Here is a 23,925-nt window from a genome sequence, read left to right as displayed (position 1 = left end):
GCAGGACGGGAAGAATGTCAAGTCGAATCAGCAAAGATCCAAAGGACGGGGTTTATTAAGGGCAGACAAGCAACACGGGGTACAGATGTGTTGCAACTATATATTTAAAATTGCTTATTTGTTTAGTTATAATATATTATTTCTGTCTGTTGATTTAATATGCATAATTATTTCATTATATAACTAGACTGAATAGTATATTTGATGATAGATGGAACATAAGTTCATACAATGTTGGTTGAACTTCATTACCCATAATACCATGTAGATATACCAGCATGCTCAAAAGGCAAAAGGGGGAAGTGAATGAATCATTGTACCGCATGGCATTTTCAGTAAATTAGTAAAAGGGTTTTGTATTATAAATCAGTTTCAGTTGTCCGTTATTTTGCTGGCTAGCTTGAAATTTAGAATATAACAACACGTCAATGACAGACCTGGGGATACGGACTCAGATGCGGACTTAAATACACAGGACATATGAAACTGACCGAAAACAGCTGGTCACAATTGGAGCAGCACACGTGGTTAATGAGGGGGCGTGGCACACACGAGGATCGGACGAGCTGGGCATGACAGAACCCCCCCCCCCCAAAAGGCGCGCACTCTGGGCGTGCCTCAGGGGAGGCGACGGACGAGACAAGACCAGGGACACGGGACCTGGAAAACAAGACCAAGAACATCACTGGGGCACAGGGAACAGAACCGAAACACAGAACAAACACAAGGGCAGAAGCCAGGACAAAACCTGACACAAAACGGGGAACTCAGACAGACAGACCAAGAAGGGAGACACAGGGGAAACACCAACGGAAGGGACAAAAGGGCCGGGAGTGAACGGAGGAATCACAGGGAGACAAGGAGCTGAGACAGGAAGGACAGAGGGACGAGGAACAAACATGGGAGACCAGACAGGAAAGGCTGGGGGGCATAGGGGTGCCCGAGGGAGCCACAGTGGGCAACGGGCAGCAGCCGGAGGGGCCGCAGGCGACTGAGGCGCCGAAGCCGGAGGGACCCTGGGTGGCTGCGAGGCAGGAGCCGGAGTGGACCACGAAGGGGCCAAGGAGGAAGCCGGAGGGACCAACGGAGGGGGCAAGGAGGAAGATGAAGGGGGCACCAGCGAAGGCAAGGAGGGAGCAGAATGGGACCACGGTGAAGGCAAGTAGGGAGGGGAAGCCGCAGCAGGCGATGGCGCAGTCACAGCAGGCGGAGGCGCTGTCCACTGACGAGCCGCAGTGGAGGGACCAGCAGGAGCCAGGGGGACAGCAGGCAAGCCGGGGGGCAGGGCGGGCGGGACCCGACCCCTGCGCCTATGTCCTCTCCCTTTACGGGACACCGACAGGTGGGGTTCTGGCTGGGATAGACCCCTCTGGGGCGATGGCGGAGGAGTCCTCCTGAAGGAGTCCATTAGGGATGTCCCCGAAGGGTCCCATTCGAGCTCCTCCGCTCCCTCCATCAAGGGAGGAGGCTTGAGGGTCATGTAGTCTGGGACCTCCTCAGGGACAGGTACTGGGGTAGTGGGAGTAAGACCAGGTGCCGGAGGGTCTGGAGCCTCAATGATGGGCGGAACTGGGACCTCAGGTGTGGGTGGAGTCAAAGGCGTGGCCAGGGCCTTGGGCAGAGCAAGGATGGGCGGAACAAAGACAGGAGGAGCAAGGACGGGCGGAGCCAGGACATCGGATGCAGCAGGAGCCTCGGGTGATGCATGAGGCGGGGCCGCAGCAGGAACCTCGGGCGAAACATGAAGCGGGGCCACAGCAGGAGCCTCAGGTGAAGCAGGAGGTGGGCAGCAATGTGGCAGCTGTCGGGACCGGAGCCTCGCTGGGCAGCATGGGCGGAACCTGGGCCGGGACATTGGGCGCGGGGAGATCAGCAGGCGATGCTGGGACCTTGGGCGCGGACGGAGCAGCGGGTGAAGCAGCAGGCAGCGCTGGGACATCGGGCGGTGCAGCAGCCGCAGCAGGTCTGGTCCCTTTAAGGACCTTCAGGACAGGCAGGGCAGGCTTGGGTAGCACAGACAGGGCAGGGTCATGCAGCACAGGCAGGGCTGGCTAGTCAGGCAACACAGGCAGAACAGGCAGGACAAAAACAGGCGGATCAGGCAACACCGGAACAGATTCTGTGGAGGGCGGTGCATCGACCGGCAGTGCAGCAGGGACCTCGGGCAGCGGTGTAGGAACCGCCAGCTCAGGACCAACAGGGGACGCAGCAGGAACCATCGGCTCCGGACCAGCAGGGGGCACCGCAGTTTCCGGGACTGGGACCCAGCTGTGTGTTGACGCGTCAGCCTCCAGGACTGGAACCACTGGGGCAAGTACGTTGGCCTCCAAGTCCAGCTGGTCAGCCAGCACGGCAACAGGCTGGTCAGGCACGGCAGGCAGAACAGGTATGTCAGGCATGGTGGGCAGAACAGGCAAAACAGGCTGGCTGGGCAGAACAGGGACATCTATGATAGCCGCCAGGGTTGGCGCTGTAAGAACAGGCGTTGCCCCTTTAAGAGCCCTCGCAACCTGCGGCATGGCATCCCACACGGCCCTGGCCCCTCTATTAGCCAGCCGTGCCTCCCGGTAGTGGTATGCTGCTAGCGGCGGCAGCTCTGTGTGGGTTTTTAATACTTGTGGGGGTGACGCGGCGGTGATGTCCAGGGCAGGGAGAGAAGCGAGGGAGAGAGAGGCGGGTCTCATGAAGATCACTAGGTCCTCCGCTGGTCTTCTCTCTTTTCACTTCTTTTTCTTCCTCCGGCTGGAAACTGGCGGCGGAGGTTGCGCCGTCTTCGTAAGGATGGACGGCAGGACAGCTGCTTCTGTGCAGTGCAGCGCGACGAGATGGGCTCTTCATTCCATTACCCGCTGCAGGAGCTGCCGGAGGTGCTCGTGCACCTCACTCATGAGTAGGGGTGGACCGGTACGCCCCGGTGTATTCGAATGTTTCGGTACGACCCTATCGGTTCGGTACGCACTTTCGCACCGAGTTTCGACTCGGACACCTAACTGCGTTGCACACCAAACACAGTGGAGCACAGCAGAAGTTATGGCAAGCGACTCAGGAGAGCGGGAGCTTGAATATCCTCCGTTGTCATTAAAGTCTCCTGTTTGGGGACACTTCGGTTTCCCGGTGAGATATGAAAATGGAAAAAAACACGTGGATAAGACGAAAGCAGTGTGCCGGTACTGTTCAGTAGAGATCGGACATGCGTGTAGCAGCACGTCAAACATGCTCACTCATTTGAAACGGCATCATATGAATGTCGACCTCGGCACCGTAAAAAATAAAACTGCAGTGCAAACGCAGCTTCCGGCTGCATTTAAACAACCTTTACCTAGCTCCTCGGATCGAGCCAAAGCAATTACAAATGCCATTGGTGTTTTTATTGCTGCGGATTTAAGGCCATACTCAGTTGTTGAGCATGCTGGGTTAAAACACATGCTTAAGGTTATTGAGCCCCGTTATGACATTCCCTCTCGTAAGTTCTTCAGCCAGAAAATAATACCATCCCTTTATGAAAAGGCAAAATCGGATGTTATCCACGATTTGTCCAAGGCGTGTGCTGTGGCGCTTACAGCTGATGGATGGACATCCAGAGTGACTGAGAGCTACATAACGGTAACTGTCCATCACATAACACCTGAGTGGAATATAGCAAGCCATGTTCTGCAAACCCAAGCCTTATATGAACAACATACCAGCACAAACATAGCAGGAGAACTGAAGCACACAGTGTTGGAGTGGAAGCTGGAAAGGCCAGGAACAGCAATTCCAGTGACAACAGACAATGCAAGAAATATGGTGAATGCGGTCAATGAAGCAGGACTGGGTCCCCAAATTGGGTGCTTTGCACACACAATCAATCTAGCTTCCCAGAAAGCCACAGAACTCAACCAAGTCTCTAGAGTGCTAGGTAAAGTGAGAAAGATTGTGACGTTTTTTCATCGTAGCCCAACAGCTGCACACATGCTGGAGATGAAACAAGAGATGCTTAATGTGCCAAAGCATGTTCTTATTCAGGATGTACCTACATGCTGGAACTCCAGTTATGATATGCTTGAACGGTACCTGGAGCAGCAGACAGCAGTGTATACAGCACTGACAGACAAGGGCCTCAAGAATAATAAAGATTTTACCGGACTTACTGATCAAGATGTGAAAGTAGCAGAGGAGGTCATTGAGATCCTTAAACCACTAAAGACCATCACAACTCTGATAAGCACTGAATCCACACCTTCAGCATCTATGATTCTGCCTCTCAAAAGCACAATACTGAACTCCATGGAGCCCAGAGAAAATGACAGCTCAACTGTGAGTAAAATCAAGGCTGCCATCAGAGAGAACATTAAGGACAGATACAACTCGTGTGAAGACTACCTCCACAAATGCACAGTCCTTGACCCCAGGTTTAAGGCCCTTCCTCACGGGGATGATGCCAGCCGTGATAGGATCTTCAGCAGCCTTGTAACAGAGGTGCTAACCATGGTAGAAGAGGTATTTAAATTAGTTTTTGCATAAAATATTTAATTGGCTAATTAGGAGATGTTGGAATAATTTAATAAAATATTTTTTTTCTGCAGCATGAAGTGGCAGAGGACACAGGGACTATGGCAGCCAGTTCAACCCGAAGGACAAGAGAACACCCAGATGCATCTGCATCCCCTGGATCATCCCCTCCTGTCAAAAAGACTACAATGGCTGAACTGTTTGGTGAGCTCTTCCAGGATCAGGTGAGCAACAAGCCAACTTTGGAGCTGACGGTGAAGGAAGAAGTTGCCTCTTACAAGGCGTTAAGCTGCATTTCACTTGACTCTGACCCACTGTTGTGGTGGAGGAGCAATGAATACATGTATCCACACATTGCCAAGCTAGCAAAATGCTACCTTGCCATACCAGCAACCTCTGTGCCCAGCGAGAGGATTTTTTCTACTGCTGGAGACATCGTAACAGCCAACAGATCTGCCCTTTCTGCAGACAATGTAGACAAACTAATTTTTCTGGCAAAAAACATGAAGGTTGAGTGAACCTAAGAGGGCAACAAGCTGAAACAAATAATGTTGCAGAGTGTTTTTGATAAAAAAAAAAAAAGTATTTCAGTCTGAATAAATCAGTTTATTCTTTCATTTGCACTTTAAGTTCTTTAAAAAAAAAAAACAGCAAAATACTCATCTTGCAGATTCATAAGTAAAATATTTAAACTGGTATATATTTATTTTTTTATCTTATTTTTTCTAAGACTATATGTTAGAGTTTACTGCAAGAAAAGTTACACTTTAAAAGTCGTTAAACTTTTGCCTGTATGCACAAAAATAATTCTTCAGCCAGCTCTTTCAGTTGCACTTTAAGTTGTTATTTTTAAGAGCAAGTCATATACTGATGCTGCATTTTCCCAAGAATAAAATATTGAAACTGGTATATATTTTTATCTTAAACGTTATACACTTTCATTTTCTGAGAATATCTTGCAAAATGTAATGCAAGTAAAGTTTAAAATTAAATGTGATTAAAGAATTTACTGTTTACACAAAAGAAAAGCTTTTTTCACTTTTATACTGTACCGAAAACGTACCGAACCGTGACATCAAGTCAAGGTACGTACCGAACCGGGATGTAAGGCGTACCGGCCCACCCCTACTCATGAGGCGCGTGTCCCCGGATGGAGACATCTCCTGAAGGAGGGTAAATTTAAAGCAAGCTGAAGCATTATTCACTTCAGAATAATGAATTTTTAAGGAAAAGATTTAATATTGATAAAAATAACTGTGTGTTTTGCAATGCTGATATTACATCTTTGGAGCATCTTCTTTCTTCTGTACTTATACAAAATTGTCAGGGTCAGCCCCTGCTGTGGTTCTACCCTGTCCCTTCCCCGTTTGACCAGCAGGCATTGCTGGTCATCCCGTCCTTCATGTTAGTCTTTGTTCTCCCCTGTTACCTGTCTGGTCATGTGGCTCAATGTGTGGAGCATGTGGTTGTCTGTGTACCCTTCTGTCCTGTGTTCGAATCCTGCCTCCTCTGTTTTTGTATTTTGCTCCCTAGTGTTTCATTTGAGTTTCTTTAGTTCTTGTGTCTGATTTTGTAGTTGGTCTTGTTCCTTGTGCCCCTGCTTGTGTCTTTACCTGTTTAATTCCCTAGTGTTGGTTTCTGTTTCCCTGTGTCCTTGGTTAGTTCTTAGTTTCCCTGTTTTTTTAGTTCCTTTGAGTTTATTAGTTTCACCTGTGCCCTGTTTCCCTGGTCTTTGTTAATTAGTCTCACCTGTCCTGTGTTAGTCTCGTTACCCCTTTAGTATTTTAGTTCCTGCTTCTGTTTAATTCCTCAGTGGTTCATTGTGTGTGTATTGTTGTTGTTGCTTGTCTAAGCTTTGGTAGTTTGAAGTTAGATCTGTCTTATGTTTACCTGCCTAGTTTGTTTATTTGTGATTTGTAGTCTTAGTTTATTCCCTTTAGTTTTTGACCCCTCGTGGTCCTTTTTGGTTTTGTAGTGTTTTTCTGTTTTATGTAATAAACCCCTTTCTGCTCCTGGAGCCGCTAGTGGGTCGTCCGCCCTTTTTGTGCACTATGCCTCGTTGGCGTACCCGAGCCGCCCGGATCCATGACACAAAATCCTTTTTGGAATTTCTTCAAAACTGGTTAAATGTCAAAGATAATCTTAATATTTTCAAGATGTTAAACTTGGTGTTGTCATGTAGGACAAAAAAGATGTAATATACAATAGTATAATTTTAATGGCCGAACAATTTTGTCATAGGAGCAGATTCTATGGGTCCAAACCATTATATGTAGCTTTCATGAATGAACTCTTGAATTTTGAAAAAACATTGAAATATATAAAAACTAAACAAGCCTTGTTTGTTTTCCAGTTCTTGCATAATTTATTGTATGAATAGGCCCCCTTTTATCTTTTTCCTTTATTTTTATTTACTTTTATTTCACTTTAGGTATCTCTTTATTTTTTGTTCATTATTTACTTTGGTCTATTTGTACCTTATTAAGATGGCATATTCTATTTTCAGATCTTTGTATATGCTCAGTTATGTGATGTAATATTATACTTGAGAAATTTGTAAGCTATATTGGGTTGTTCAATAAAGTTTTCTAAAAAATATATATATATATGTATACTTGCTGTAAACACGCTTATGCATCATGGTCGCCATGTGTATTTTGCATTTGTTTGGTGCGTAGGTTGTGCACATCATCAATAATTACACCTGCGTCTGCAAGATGCAATTTTGACATGAATGCTAGGGGTGGTCATGTGACCATGATGACAGGAGACCTCCAGTGTCATGCGTAGTTGTGCGTAGTGCTGTAGCAAGTATCTGTTCGCGACGCAGCCGGTTGTGTACGTGTACGCTTGCCTTAGAGGCTCATACTAGCTCTTGTCTGTGTGCTTTAGTGGTATTATGTTACTTAGTTCATGTAAATGCTGCTTAACGCATCAAAAAATACAGGAGAACCTTGTGTTTTGACTGGTTGCTTGTGTGTATTGACACTACGTAGTTAGTGCACACCCGCCTGTAAAGCAGTTTAATGCTACTGACAGCTTGCTTTGAATTTTCCAACTCGAAACATGTATTTCAACTACGATGTTTTCTCTCATCTTTAGTTCAAAATACAATTTCAATCTGCACAAACTGATTATACATATAGAGAGAAATTAGAATTTAAATGTGTTCTGTTTTGTTACTTTATCCAAACTCTGTTTCATCACTTGATGGTAGGGGTCTTTGGATTGCAGATACCCTCAGTAAGACTTGTTCTCTGTCCACAGAACCAGTGGTAAGCTGGGGCCAGTAAGACAATGTGATACTCCCTCCTAGTTATTGCTAGACTATACTGACTCATATACAGCATCAGTAAAAACATAACCTAGTCAGGAACAGAGGTGGATGGAGATATATTTGATTTGCAGTCTGTAAATTCCAATCAAACGAGAGTCACAAGGGCTGAGAAATAACGGCTCATCCTGTTCATAGACTCTACACTGGAGCATTCTTCCACTGTTCTTCCTCACAGAAACAACTGAAACAACAAGATGTTTCTTTTAGCATAAATATGTTGTTGGGATAATTTAGACAAAATGCATCTTACTTAGTTTGTCTGCTTTTGGTTTGAATTAAAACTCTGTTCTCCTTTTCACAACTGGAGTAAGAGGACGTCTTCCAGGGTGAATTAGTTCTTTAGGCTCCTGTTGAAAGTTTTCAAAACTAAAGGCACTGCAACTATCCAAACATCCAAGTTCTTTTACATCAAAGAGTGGACATTGTACACCAAGCCTTCCCTATATAAAAATTGCCCTTTTTCCACAAAAAACACAAATAATTTTTGCACATACGAACTGTAGCACTGAGTAAATCTTGGTGAGACAAGCATGCATAGAGCTACTGTACACTAAAGGCCCTGAAATGCTCGAACAGCTGGTCTGGAAGAATTCCTTTAAGAACCACCTTTCCTGTGTACAAAGCAAACTGGCGAAATTCTGTTACCTTCCATCTTTCAAGTTCTTCCAAACCACGTGGCTTCCTTGCAAAACATCATGGCATAGCACTCCTTAGCTGATTTAATCTATGACTAACTTTTATCTGCACAGGACAGACAGTCTTACTGTGGAATGGCCTCTCGTTCACAGGAACAGCAATTTTCTTCTCTGAAAGTCATCAGTCTGCAGCTTCAGATTTGTCACCACCTGATATGTCATTCTACCAAGCCATCTTCCCCTTTGTGTACATCTATCACAGCCATAATAACCAGAGTACTGCTTTATACATTTCACCATGGCCTTTGCCGGGGCATCACAAATAATGCACCAAAGGTGTACTGCTAGATTTCTCCCTTCCAACTTGATTCCAGTTTCTTATAAATTAGCCAGATCACGAAATGTATCACTAATGAAGTCCATAGATATAGGTTTTGATGAAGTCACTGCAAGCGATAATGGAAAGACAGACACTGGATCAAGAATTCAAGATCAATAGAGCAGAAAACTGGCCAGAGGGCTCAGTTGTTGTTTTTAAACAGTGGTAGCCCATCCACATTTAAAGAAATATCCAAAGTATTCAAGGACTTTAGCATGGCTGAAGGGTCAGACTGCAAATGCTCCAGGATTCTTTCTGTGACATCAAACTTAACATATTCTACCCCTGACACATTTTGTATTTGAATTGCCTGTGTGTTTCCCATTAATGTTCTTGCGGTGGTAGGCAGATCAGAATGTCCATGTTTTACCAGTACTTTCAGAAGAGAGTCAACTGCATTGTGCTTGACATTAAACATAGCCACCCATCAGGCTAATTCTTCCCTCAGAGAACTACTGCCTGAATAATGTCCTTCACTTAATGGTTCTGAATCGCTCACATCTGCAACATTATGAACTTGATCTTGAGAAGGAAAATCATGACAAGAAGCAGTTTCTAAGGTACTACTGTCAGAAATGCAGTAAGCATGTATGGGTCCTGAAACAAATCCAGCTGTCCTTCACCTAGTTCACCATCACAAATCTTGAGAAGAAGGAGGTTAACAAAGAGGTCAAAAGAGCCATAAAAAATGCCAAGCTGATGTACAAGAACAAGGTGGAGGAGAAATTTGGTCAAGGATGCCTCCGCTCAGCCTGGCAAGGAATTAAGAATATGGCCGCGGTGAACACTGCCCCCACCCCCCCACCCACCCAGGTGGCAGGCAGCAGCCCAACATCCCTCCCCAAGGACCTCAACTCCTTCTTCTCCAGGTTTGAGACAGACAACACCTCCTGCCTCAGTGTGGTCACCTCCTCCCTACAGCCTACTGGAACAGATCTCACTTTCTCCATCGAGGAGGTTGTGAGAGCCCTCAAGAAGACCAAGGAGAACACAGCACCGGGCCCAGACAATATTAGTGGCCGTGTTCTACGTCATTGCGCAGAGCAGCTGAGGGGTGTGTTTAAGCTCCTGTTTCAAACATCAGTAGAGAGCTGCACAGTTCCCCAGCTATGGAAGCATTCCACAGTGGTCCCCATCCCCAAGAAGTGCTCAGTCAGGGCTCTCAATGACCTTAGACCTGTGGCTCTGACCTCACTTGTGATGAAGACCATGGAGAGGGTCATAAAGAAGAACATCGTCAAGGTGACTAATGCTCTGATGGACCCTCTCCAGTTTACATACCAGGCAGGTAGAGGGGTTGATGATGCAAAACTATTCATCATGGACACCATACACAGGCACCTTGAACGCCTTAACACCTCAGCTAGACTTCTGTTTGCTGACTTTTCATCAGCATTCAATACTATGCAGCCACATATCCTTGCAGAGAAACTATCCTCCCGCTTCCACCTGGATGACCAGCTACTTCTGTGGATCCTAGATTTTTTAACCAACAGAACACAGAGAGTGCTGGTTAACAACATCTTCTCCGACCTCTCCTTCTCCTCCACTGGCTCTCCTCAAGGCTGTATCCTCTCACCTCTACTCCTCATCCTCTACACAGATGACTGCAGGTCTTCCCACCCTGACTGTTATCTGATCAAGTATGCGGATGACACTGTTCTTCTGTCTCTCCTCTCTGGTCCTTGTCACCACCATAATGCAATGCTCCACAAGTTTGTGGAGTGGTGTGACCACGCCTCACTAGAGCTGAACGTGGAGAAGACAAAAGAGATGTTGGTGACCTTTTCCAACAAGCAGAGGGAACTGGCAGCTGGAGACACTAGCACAATCCATGGGAAGACTGTGGAGCTTGTGGAGGAGTACAGATACCTGGGCACTATCTTTGATAGTATGCTCAGGTTTGCCTCCAACACTGAGGAGATTTTAAGGAGATGCCAGCAACGGCAGTATCTCCTGAGGAAACTCAGCAGCTTTGGAGTCAGCAAGAACATATTGAGGACATTCTACTACTCCTTCATTGAGAGTGTCATAACATTCTCAATAACCTGCTGGTTCCATGCCACCACTATGCATGACAGAGCCCACCTGCAGAGGACAGTCAAAGTGTGCTCTAAAATAATTGGATCACCAGTCAGAACTCTGTCCTCCTTCTGTGAGCTGCAAACACTGAGAACAGCACGCAGAATCCTACAGGACTCTTCACATGTGCTGTTCCCAGCATTTGAGTGGCTTCCTTCTGGGCGCCGAATCCGCTGCCCGGACTGCAGGACTCAAAGGAGAAGAGCCACTTTTGTTCCAAGGGCTTTTCAACTTTTGAACTCGAAGCCACTATTACCCTCTGCCTCTATGCACTAAACCCCATAAAGCTATAACACATTTCATTCCCCACTACCTACTGACCTCCCCATTTTTGCACCATATGTTAATCTGTTAATTTAATTACTTGCACCTTATGTATATATTGAGAACTGTATATTACGTATTTCTTTATTTTTATTATTATTATTACTTTATTCTGATTTTAAAATTTTTATTTATTTGTTCTATTTCTTTAATGTCTGGTTCTTTGTCTATGCAACACTGCTCTACGTGCCTCAAATTGCCCCTCGGGGACAAATAAAGTTTTTTGATTTGATTTGATCAACATCATGGTTGCTTCCACAGTCAACAAAGTTATTTCTTCCATCTGAAGTGCGCACAAAGTGGGTTTTTTATGTGATCGAGACACTCTTGCCCAAACCCGATTATATTGTCGTTTCTTGTCTATGGTTGGAAGGAAACAGACCTGAATATTTGTCTCTGAAAAAAATGACATTACTACCACATAAGAAATTTAGTAATAGCAGTAATTAAATCATAAGAATACATTTTAATAAATGTTAATGTTTTTAAAAGCTTTGCTTTTCATTTGTAAATATGATTGTAATGAAAAATAACTTACATTCTCAGCACTCATTTTCTCCTCAAAATGTGTCTATATGTAGAGAACTTTACAGTCTAACATAAAAAAGAGACACAATAAATACATAAAAATGGCCCCACATTGCAATATCCTTAAATAAAAGGTTATCTATTGCAGTTCTATTGAGCCATTTTCAGCATGCCTAGTATACTTTTACACGAGATGGGTCAGATGTGGTGAAGCATTCAATAAACCCAATTTGTGCTCTATGTGTGTGTGTGTCTGTGTGTGTGTGTGTGTGTATATATATATATATATATATATATATATATATATATATATATATATATATATATATATATAGATGCATTTCTGCAAGAAAATGCCGTGACTGCTCAAGTTATGTAGCGATAAATTAAGAAAATTAACACATCCTGAGAAGTGTCCTGCGACTGGGAGTAACCAACAAATACGAATAATGATCAATTGATTTTACCTGAACGACAGTGAATTTATGATTTATTTATAGTGCCCATGACATACAGTATGTTTACAATTCTTTATTAAATCTGGCTAGCAGATTGATCTTTTGGCTTCACAGAATAAAAAACGATGTGGTGTTGTCCCGCTAGTAAGTGCTGACAAGTTTCACCCTGGGCCCCAGCAATATTAGACAGAAGTACATCGTTTATGGAACAAATTTTCTGATGCAGAAATATGGAGACACATGCAAAAATGCATTTAATGTACCTGACATACAACAATAATTCTGCTCAGTTTTCCTCCACTGCATCTCTTTTCCCAGTATATATATACTTCGGCTTATCTCCTAAGTTAGCGCCAGTGTTCTGTCATAAAATCCTACCTATCAAGACGTGCTATCGAGCCTTTCTGCGGCATGTGCAGTTCCACTGTCTTGGGATTAGGGTTAGGTTTTATGGGTTAGGGTTAGGGTTAAGGTAAGGGTTTTATGGGGTTTTGGGGGGGTGTTAGGGTTAGGGCTATCTATTAGCACTACGGTAGCATATATCGACAGAACATATTCGTCAGATGAATAATATAATTAATTTCATCATTGGCATTACCGCATATTTTAGTCACATTTTTGTTTCAGTTATCATCACGGCAGGCCATAGCTTCGTCAAAGAAATTAAACTCAAGGTGATAACAGGTATCACAAACAGACTTGAGTGCAAGCAAATGGGCTCCATGGAAACTGTACAATTTTACTTTCAAATCTGTAAATTCCTTAAGGTTTTTCCTTAACTAAGGGAACCATTTAATGGATTCTGTGCAACACCCTTAAATAAATCCCTTAGCTAAGAGAAATTATACCTTAAGTGTCATATTTAAGGGGAAAACTTAAGGTGTTTTGCGCAACCGGCCACTAATCTTAATCTAGCTGTCTATCGATGTAATAATTACATGTGCATGACATGCGATGTTGGTATTAATATCGCACATCATCCAGCCCTATAATATATTACAGTAATTTTTCAAATTCAGTGCAAAATACCGTGCCTTGCGTTGTGACGTCATTCGGACCAGTAGCAGTTTTTTGCCAGTGGATATACCAACACCTTAAAGTACTGTATTTTTGGTACCTTCTTGAAGCCCCAGAAATATGGTACCTGGGGCGATAGAATAGCGCCCTTTAGTTAAACAGTGTATTGGACAGCTTTACAGCGCTGTACATTTTGTATGTGCTGTACATCCTCTGCTATGATCCAAGCTTCTTCTGTTAACAAGTGTTGTAAGATTTCATGCTACCTATTGAAACGTCCTACTGTGAGGTACTGCGCATGCGCACAATGAAAACACTCCCCTTCTCTTGTGCGTTAAGCACTGTTCATCGATCCATCCTACCTTGCATTGCAGTTAGAGCTGTCTTGTGTGATTTATCTTATTTGTGGGTTTTTCAACATTCATACATTTTCAATAATTTATTAAATTAATTTAGCACACTTTACTAACAGTATCATACTGATTTACTATCAGTGTTTTGTAGGCTGTATGTCAAATTACCTGCCATGAGTTCTGTATATAATGTGTCAGTACTGCTCAAATATTTATGACAGCCGGGCAGGTCAGGTCAGGTTGGAGAGCATGCGCTGATGCAGCATGTTGCCGCACCCACCACATGGTGAAACTCCTCAAGATCCCAGCTGGCGACCCCCCCAGGCAGATACACGGTCCACTCCCACACAAATGGCCTGACCTCAGCAATGAGGATCCTGCAAGTCGGATCACCCTCAGGGAAACGCGCCACATAGCCGTAGTGCCGTAACTGACAATGCAGGTAATGTGCCTCATTCCGGACTCCTCTAGCAAATTCTCATTCAACAGAAAGTCAAACCAGCGGTACCTAAGGATTCTCTGAAGAGACACTGTACCGGAGTCCAGTCTTCATCTCAGCTCACTGGATAGCGTCCATGTCTCACAGCTATACAGCAAGACAGGGAGCACCAGGACTCAAAAGACTTGGACCTTTGTCCTCTTACAAAGGTATTGGGAGCACCACACACCCCTTTCCAGTGACCTCATGAGCCCCCATGCTCTCCCATTCTGTCTGCTGACTTCATAGAAAGAGTCACCAGAGACATGAATGCCGAGGTAAGTAAATCTCTCAACAAGGTCGACATTCTCCCCACAGACAGACACACTACTGATGGCTGTGCCTAAGAAGTCATTAAATGCCTGGATCTTGGTCTTTATCCAGGACACCCGCAATCCCAGACACTCAGACTCCTCACTCAGTCTCTTGAGAGCCCTAATCAGAGCCTCCATTGACTTCGCAAAGATCACAGCATCGTCGGCAAAGTCAAGATCAGTAAATCTTCACCAACAGATCCCCCACAATTGCTGGACCCCACGACCCTGTCCAACATCCAGTCCATACAAGCATTGAACAGAGTAGGAGCAAGAACATACCCCTGGCAAACCTGGGAATTAATTGGGAAGAAGGTGGAGGTTCTCCCTCCACTCTGCACTGCACTCACAGTACCAGTGTACAGGTCAGCCACTTCTGGGGGATCCAGCAAAGTCTCAGGATGTCCCACAAGGTAACTTGGGCGTAAAACCAGACTGCTCTAGTTGCCGACTATGGAGGGCTAAGAGTGCCAAAATTAAATAAATAAATACACCAATAATTAATTCATTAAATGTGCCATGAATTGTTTAAAATGGGAAATATAAAGATAAATTATTACTTAAATGTGTCATGAATTATTTAAAATGGGAAATAAAAATATCCTTAATTAAATGTGCCATGTATTATTATCTACCATTAGAAATAAAATCATTATTAATTAATTACATGTGTCATTTACAATTATTTCGTTATTTATTTAATTTTGCCACTTTCACCACATCATGCATTAATTTTATCTGTCACTGCGGGTCGTCAACCGAGAGTAACATCTGATTGGTTACCCTGTACAGCAAGTCAAAACAAATAGATCCCAGATAATGGATCAGTACGGGACCCGTCAACATACTCTGAGACAATAGATGACAGTATTTGTTTTTACATTGCTACCTATAATAATCAAGAAGAAGAAGAATTTCACAACGGCCTTAATTGAGCGATATAGGTAGGGGTGTCACTACCGAAAATATTACACCTACCGAAAATGTAACTTCCGCTACTACGCATGCGCACGCTGGAATCGCATCACATTTCATCGTTTGTTGATTTTTGGTGATAATGTCGACAGAGAGGAAAGAGAATTAACAGGATAATGATGGAGTCCTTCGACTTTAAAAGATTTTATTTCGCATTAGGCCTTTAATGCCAAATGTGCTTCAGAAGGAGCGACGTTAAAATACAGGGTATGGCCATCAATTTTACAGTCAAAGGTGACATTACTTTAATGTTACCCAATTCGATGTGCTGTGAAGTTACTTAAACTAAGCCTGCTTTTTTTTCTCCTTAGTCATTTCTTTTTTTAATTGTATCAGTGTAATTACTACACACTCGTGTCAGTTATGGCAGCTGTGTCTTGTGGTGCTAAATGAAGCAAATTATATTTGTTTCTGATAGACGACCGATTGTTTTACAGTGTCTTGGGCCAAACCGCACAACATAAACATTGTTTATGTTGTGCAAATAAAAGTTCTTAACTATTATTTTGGTGTGATTTTTTTTTAGAAAATGTTGTACATATATCACAGCCCCTTGATAAGCAATATGGGTACACAAGATTGATATACACCCCAATTTTATTACAATTTCTAAAGAAAAGGCATCTATTCAGCAATACCATTGGGAAAAACCTTATGTAAGATTACTGTCAGGCACTAATAGCAACGCGCACACAGATGCAAATATTACAATCGGCAGAGCAATATGGTTTAAATACCACAATAAAGTGACGGCTGACCTACAAATATAAACATCAATGACCCATCTCACAATACGTGACCAATGAGTGATGATACACGACATGGCTGGCAGATGAAATTTAACATAGACAAATGTAAGGTACTCCATGTAGGGAGCAGAAATATAAAGTACAGGTATTTTATGGGACCTACTGAAATAAAGGTAGCTGATTATGAGAAAGACCTTGGTGTGTATGTTGATGCTTCCATGTCTCATTCTCGCCAGTGCGGGGAAGCAATAAAAAAGGCCAATAGGATGTTGGGGTATATCTCCAGGTTTGTGGAGTTTAAGTCAAGGGAGGTAATGCTAAGATTATACAATTCCTTGGTGAGACCTCACCTAGAATATTGTGTACAGGTTTGGTCACCATATCTTAAAAAGGACATTGCGGCCTTAGAAAAGGTGCAGCGTAGGGCCGCAAGAATGATTCCTGGTCTTAGAGGAATGTCATACGAGGAAAGGTTATTTGAGCTAAATCTGTTCAGCCTCAAGCAAAGGAGACTGAGGGGGGACATGATCCAGGTCTATAAGATTCTAACAGGTTTGGATGCTGTTCAAATCTTCAGCATTATTTCAAATACAAGAACTCGTGGCCATAGGTGGAAATTAGCGGGAGAACATTTCAAACTGGATTTAAGGAAGCACTTCTTTACACAGCGTGTAGTCAGAGTATGGAATAGTCTTCCTGATAACGTAGTGCAAGCTGAATCCTTGGGTTCCTTTAAATCAGAGCTAGATAAGATTTTAACAACTCTGAGCTATTAGTTAAGTTCTCCCCAAGCGAGCTCGATGGGCCGAATGGCCTCCTCTCGTTTGTATAGTTCTTATGTTCTTATGTTCTGTTCTTATGACATCCATGCCCTGAATCACGGTCTGCCGCAAAATGTGAATACATGCGCCGTATTGGGCCTGGTCCATGATTGGTAGCGCCATGTTGGAAATGACACAGCTTCAGACCAAAACAATCGGCTGCACAAGATCCAGATAGATCATTGTTTGTCCCGCCTACTGACTTTGATGGGTCACACTGACAGATAAAATTAATTCATGATGTGGTGAAAGTGCCAAAATTAAATAAATAGTGAAATAATTGTAAATGACACATGTAATTAATTAATAATGATTTTATTTCTAATGGTAGATAATAATTCATGGCACATTTAATTAACAATATTTTTATTTCCCATTTTAAATAATTCATGACACATTTAAGTAATAGTTTCTCTTTATATTTCCCATTTTAAAGAATTCATGGCACATTTAATTAATTAATTATTGGTGTATTTATTTATTTAATTTTGGCACTCTTAGCCCTCCATAGCCGACAAGCAAACAAGTGATCATGGATCCTGTTAAGGATGCCCTTTTATGACGCCACATCCTTATAAAGTATTTTAGTCTATCGAAATTGACTACCCATGTATTTTGTTAAGGTAAGATGCTCTGGGATGAGTGTCCTAAAGCCTTCTTAACGTTACGTCGTTTGTAAGTTCATTGTTAAAAGATAGAACTTTTAACAGCATTAAGAAGACTTCAGGAAACACAATCCAGATAAATTATTTCATTCTATTGAGATGTGCTACCTGTAGGACACTGTTAATACAACCTCATAAAGTATTTCAAACTGTTATACTATAGGCCTACATGCCCTAGTAAATCTATTCTCAGTCGCATTATCTGGGTGTCTTAGTCTGACTAAGAGAAATACGATTTAGTACGATTTCAGTCAGGCTAACATGTTTACATATACTATAAAAGTACAGTTTTAGTCTAACACAATAATTAAATTTTCTTAACGTGCATGTAAATGTAGTGATTGGTTAAACTATGAATAGGCCTGTCCATTAATTCCTGACAGAAGCAAAAGTTTATTAGAAAGAATTAAGGTGAAGGGTAATAAAAGTAATTAGTCACACTAATATTTTGCTTGTTCTTCTGTGTTGCCATACAGTGTTACAGTACTTTGGCTTGTCTGATGTAAGTGAACAGGTACTATGAATTTAATAATGGCATCAATGTGCAGTGCAGTTTTAAGTGTTAACTGCTCAAGAAAAACAACAACTTGGCACAGTAAGGTGCGTGTTTTAGGGTATCCCCTATATAATTTTCGATGTCCGTCTCACCCTCAGAGACTGTGCAGCACAAGCTCCTAGAAAAAATGCGGTATTTAATGTATGTACAATAACAGTTTCTGTTGCCCCTAATTTAAAAAAATAGTAATTGTTTTTACGCTTTTCCTAAATTACCTTAATATTTTTCATTGACATTATTGGTTTAAATCACGTATTTAAAAATAAGTTGCTCACATTGTTATGGAAACTTTCCCTCTCGTCTTATAGTGCTTTTGAATAACAGTGATTGAAATGACATCTGCTGTCAGGAAGGGTCTCAAGGCACTGGGTCCAGAGTATAACCACCCTTTTTATTCCAAATGTAACTTTTTTTTCTGTAGGTGTGCTGTATTTGGTTCCAGTTAATCATTGTCAAGAAGATACACACTGGCCACACAGTTGCAGCACATTTGTCTGCTGTACCCTCATGCAAATCCATCCATCCATCCAAATCTCCCATTCCATCACATTCCATAGGTGCTCTATTGAAATTTAGTGACTGTGGAGGCCATTTGAGTACAGTGAACTTATTTTCATGCTCAAGAAACCAGTCTGAGATATGAGCTCTGTGACATGGCACGTTACCCTGCTGCAGTAGCTATTAGAAGCTGGGTACACTGTGGTCATAAAGGGATGGACATGGTCAGCAGCAATACTCAGGTAGGCTGTGGCATTTAAACATTACTCAGTTGGCACTAAGGGCCCCAAAGTGTGCGAATAAAATATTCTCCACACCATTATACCACAACCAGTCTGAATTGTTGATACAAGGCAAGATGTATCAATGGTTTTATTTGGCTTACACCAAATTCTGACCCTACCATCTGGATGTTGCACCTGGTGTGGTCTTCTGCTGCTGTAGCCCATCTGCTTCAAAGTTGGATGTTGCCTTTCTATCACCTAGAGCCAGTCTGTCCCAGACCATCAACAAGGCATTTTTTCACAGAGAACCACAGCTCACTTGATGTCTTTTTCTTTTTCGGCCCATTCTCTGTAAACCCTAAAGATGGTGAAAATACCAGTCGATCAGCATTTTCTGAAATACTCATACCAGTCCATCTAACACCAAGAACAATGTGACCTTCAAAGTCACTTTAATCACCTTTCTTCCCCATTCTGGTGTTTGATATGAGCATGACTTTGATCTGCATGATTTTATACATTGTGCTGCTGACATACAGACAGGTGAGCAGGTATACCTAAAAAATTGGCCAGTGAGTGTATTTCCAGTCTATCTGTTCATTTACTCTGTAGTTGGTGGTGCAATCTGCCAGGGGTCCAGTGATCTTCCCAGTGTGGGTTACCACAGCAGCAACAAAGTTTTCTCTGAGGTGCAGGAGAAGGTGCTGGCAGAATATTTGACTCAGGCGGCAGACCTGTATTATAGACTGACAGTATCTGGGCCCACCAAGCCTGTACTCCAGGGTTACCAAGATTCATTTGTCAGCATTGTGACCAATTAAGAATACACACACACATTATTTTTATTTGACTTGGATGTTTTTTTGCTCAGATGCAATGTAGTAGAGTATTGATTAAGCATACATACCATTAAGAAAGTTTGTTCTAGCACACTAGTGGATATATGAGTTATGGTCGGTCTTCAAAAACTTCTTTTTGAACCATATAGCACAGTGTGGCCAGTGTTTTTGCTTCTTTTGTCTAACTGTTACAATTTACTGCAGCACGTATTACATCCTACCCATGTAGTGGGGCAGGTTGTAACAAAGGAACACCATGTATTTGTCATGAACTCACCAGGTCTGTGATATTCTTGCAGAGGTTTGACTTGGTGCAGTTTGTAGCAGACAAATGTGGGTACTTAATATAAACATGTAAATCTCTAGCTCAAAAATTCAGGTATAGCTGGTAAAGCAAAAAGTGTTACAACCATACCCGGTCTCCCCTACGCATTCCCCGTACACGCGCGGCAATTCCTTGTTGTAGCAGCGCAAATGCCTATTTATTTTATGTGCGTCCACGCTGTTATGACGAAAAATTACCCTGCATTTTAACATTTATGTGGCTAATTTGTAGCTAAAATGCACAGTGAGCCGATCGCGGCCGAAAGTCGCCGACGACCTGCATAAGATCGTATTGTCTGTTATGGTACGAATGGGCATCCGTGACAACAGCTTGATTACTTTTGAATCACATGTACTTCTTTTCTCAAACTTCTTTCCAGCGCTTTAACGAGTGGCTGTGTTTTGACGTCTTCTAAAAACACTTCTAAAAAATGGAGAGAAACGAAATTAAAGTCATCAAGATCAAAATAAAAATAACAAGCAAGGAAACGGAAAGGATAGATCAGACGCGGAGGAAGTGTTACATGCTGAAGGTAAAGCCCTAGATTAAGAGACTATTAGAACACTTGAGTTAGAATATAACATGTGTTATGCAGAAAAAGGCATCCCTGCCGTAGAATGCATGCCAGTGTTCTGACAAGTTGAGCTTTTAGGGTTTTTTTGGGGTTAGAGTTAGGGTTTTAGTGGTGTTTTGGGGGTTAGGGTTTTACGGGGTTTTTTGGGGATTAGGGTAAGGGTTAGGACTATTGATTAGCAAAAAGTGTTACAACCATACCCGGTCTCCCCTACGCATTCCCCGTACACGTGCGGCAATTCCTTGTTGTAGCAGCGCAAATGCCTATTTATTTTATGTGCGTCCACGCTGTTATGACGAAAAATTACCCTGCATTTTAACATTTATGTGGCTAATTTGTAGCTAAAATGCACAGTGATTTCTTGTCATAACAGCGCGAATGCACATAAAATAAATACTACGTACAAGACATTGCAGCGCGTATAGCTTTAGACAGCGAATGATCGAGTTGGCGTTGGCGAAGGATTTTGAATTCGAGACAAGTCTATACACGTATAGTATATGTATACAACAGTTTTATTACCTTGAAAACCCTGCAGACTATATATTTACAAACTGCCCCAACGCTTTTCATGTAGCCAGTTTTAGGTTTAAAATGGATTAATTTAATAGATATTCGCCGTAAGATTTCTTGCTGTGAGCGTTTCAGTTTGAAAGCGTGAGTGTCACGCCAGATGCGTCAGAGTTGGCAACCCTGCTTACGGCCGAATCGGACCTACGACCGGTCAGTCGGAGCCGATCGCGGCCGAAAGTCGCCGACGACCTGCATAGGATCGTATTGTCTATTATGGTACGAATGGGCATCCGTGACAACAGCTTGATTACTTTTGAATCACATGTAGCCTACTTCTTTTCTCAAACTTCTTTCCAGCGCTTTAACGAGTGGCTGTGTTTTGAAGTCTTCTAAAAACACTTCAAAAAAATGGAGAAAAACGAAATTAAAGTAATCAAGATCAAAATTTAAATTAATATCAAAATAAAAATAACAAGTAAGGAAACGGAAAGGATAGATAAGACGCGGAGGAAGTGTTACATGCCGAAGGTAAAGCCCAAGCCCTAGATTAAGAGACTATTAGAACACTTGAATTAGAGTATAACATATGTGTTATGCCGAAAAAGGCATCCCTGCTGTAGAATGCATGCCGGTCTTGGGTTTTTTTGGGGGTTAGGGTTTTAGCGGTATTTTGGGGGGGAGGGGGGGGTTAGGGTTTTAGGGGTGTTTTGGGGGTTAGGGTTTTACGGGTTTTTTGGGGATTAGGGTAAGGGTTAGGTATATCGATTATTACTACGGTAGCCTAACTCGACAAAGTAGCTCAATTCGTTTCATATCAGCGACCAATCGGTCATTTACAGACAGGCATGCATTCTAGGACAGGGATGCCTTTTTCGGCATAACACCTGTCAGTGTGGCGGGAAGGTCGAATGGTGCTGGTCGCGGTCAGTAGGATCGCCGCCGGTGAAGATAGTTAGTGGGGGAAATATAGGTAGACGCCTTGTGGATTCATTAATGCGACACAATTGCCGGCGTGTCAGACCATTTTTATTGTGGGAAGGATTTGGTTCACGGCCGTGCTTTGTGGACTATGGCAAAACTCTCTCTGCCAGTTAGCTGACCAGACTCTATCGGTGGCTCTCGTGGAAGATGGGGAAGTGCCCTTTTTAAAGTTCTTTGTGTATGTATGTGTGTGTTTGTTTTAGGATGGATATTTGGGCTCGTGCAATATGGCGTGCTAAGGGAGGGGGCTGGACGGAATCGTATATGCTGCGGCTTAGGAGGAGGGGGAGGTGTTTCGCATACACTACAGTGTGAATTAGGACTATTGCTGGCTTGCTTGTGGATATGCCTGTAATATCCACAGAAGTTCAATACAATATCAATAACCTTTCCTTGTCTTTAAACAGAATACTAATGGGCTATGGCCAGGGACGGCGAGGCACGGACTTCGAAGGCTCCGGTGACCGGCGACCTGAAAGGGGCCAGGGGCAGCCTCAGCAATCCGCCAGGAGTAATGGATTAATAATAGGCTATGGCCGGGGACGGCGTATTAATAGAGATGTCGTTTAAGTGTTGGTAGGTAAGTTAGATAAGCTAAGGTAGGTAAGTTAGATAAGTTGACTCTTCCTGCCGGCCCCTGGAGGATGGGCTCCCCCTTTGAGTCTGGTCCCTCCCAAGGTTTCTTCCTAATAGGGAGTTTTTCCTTGCCACTGTCGCCTATGGCTTACTCATTGGGGGCTTTGGGTGGGGATGCTGTAAAGCGCTTTGAGATGGTGTAATATGATATCGCGCTATACAAAAATAAATTTGTTTGTAGATATGCTAGGATATGAGTTTTACAATAAAACGTATATTTAATATTTAACTGTGTCTTTGTCGTCTCTTTTGTGCTGTGTCCGTCTTGGTTTGAAAATCTTGCATCGTTAATTTATGTTTGGCACTCTCCTAAACGTCAATAAGAGGAGACAGAGGAGTGGGAGGAAGGAACGGTTAAGTAAAAAACAAACAAAAAAAAGTATCAAAATAAGTGTTGCCTTATTTTAATTTCAGCTTTATTACCACCTATGAGTTAATGGCTGCCAATGTTTGTGTTAAAAGTGTGTAAATAAGTTTAACTTCGGTATATTACTGAAAAACGCGCCGGCTTCTGCTTGCTGTCATTCGGCAACATATAGGTGTCATGATTGCGGGCGGCTCGGGCACGGGAGCGAGGCATCAGGCACAAAAAGGGGCAGACGACCCACTGGCGGCTCCGAGAATTTAAAAAAAAAAAAGGGGTTTATTAAATAAAACAGAAAACACTACAAACACAAAACCAAAAGGACCACGAGGGGTCAAACACTAAAAGGGGATTAACAAACACTAAATAACAAAACCTAAATACACATCTAAAACTGGGAATCTCTGACATAACAACCATCAAACGCAATCAATACCAACCAACCAACAACAATGAACCACTGAAGAACTAAACAGAAGCAGGAACTAAAATACTAAAGGGGTAACGAGACTAACACAGGACAGGTGAGACTAATTAACAAAGACCAGGGAAACAGGGCACAGGTGAAACTAATAAACTCAAAGGAACTAAAAACAGGGAAACTAAGAACTAACCAAGGACACAGGGAAACAGAAACCAACACTAGGGAATTTAAACAGGTAAAGACACAAGCAGGGGCACAAGGAACAAAACCAACTACAAAATCAGACACAAGAACTAAAGAAACTCAAATGAAACACTAGGGAGCAAAATACAAAAACAGGAGGTGGGATTCAAACACAGGACAGAAGGGTACACAGACAACCCCA

General features: G+C 42.9%; 1 long non-coding RNA gene across 1 annotated transcript; it reads left to right on the top strand.

The window, feature by feature from the left end:
- The first annotated feature begins 20,364 nt into the window (after window positions 1-20,364).
- On the top strand, window positions 20,365-22,981 carry LOC140591003 (uncharacterized). The gene is made up of 2 exons (XR_011991889.1): window positions 20,365-20,580; window positions 22,524-22,981. It is a non-coding gene; the product is annotated as an uncharacterized lncRNA (long non-coding RNA).
- Window positions 22,982-23,925: the final 944 nt, after the last annotated feature.

This window comes from Paramormyrops kingsleyae, chromosome 5 (genome assembly GCF_048594095.1).
Source record: "Paramormyrops kingsleyae isolate MSU_618 chromosome 5, PKINGS_0.4, whole genome shotgun sequence".
NCBI lineage: Eukaryota > Metazoa > Chordata > Actinopteri > Osteoglossiformes > Mormyridae > Paramormyrops > Paramormyrops kingsleyae.
Note: the sequence above shows the minus strand (reverse complement) of the source record. Positions and strands in the feature narration are given on the sequence as shown.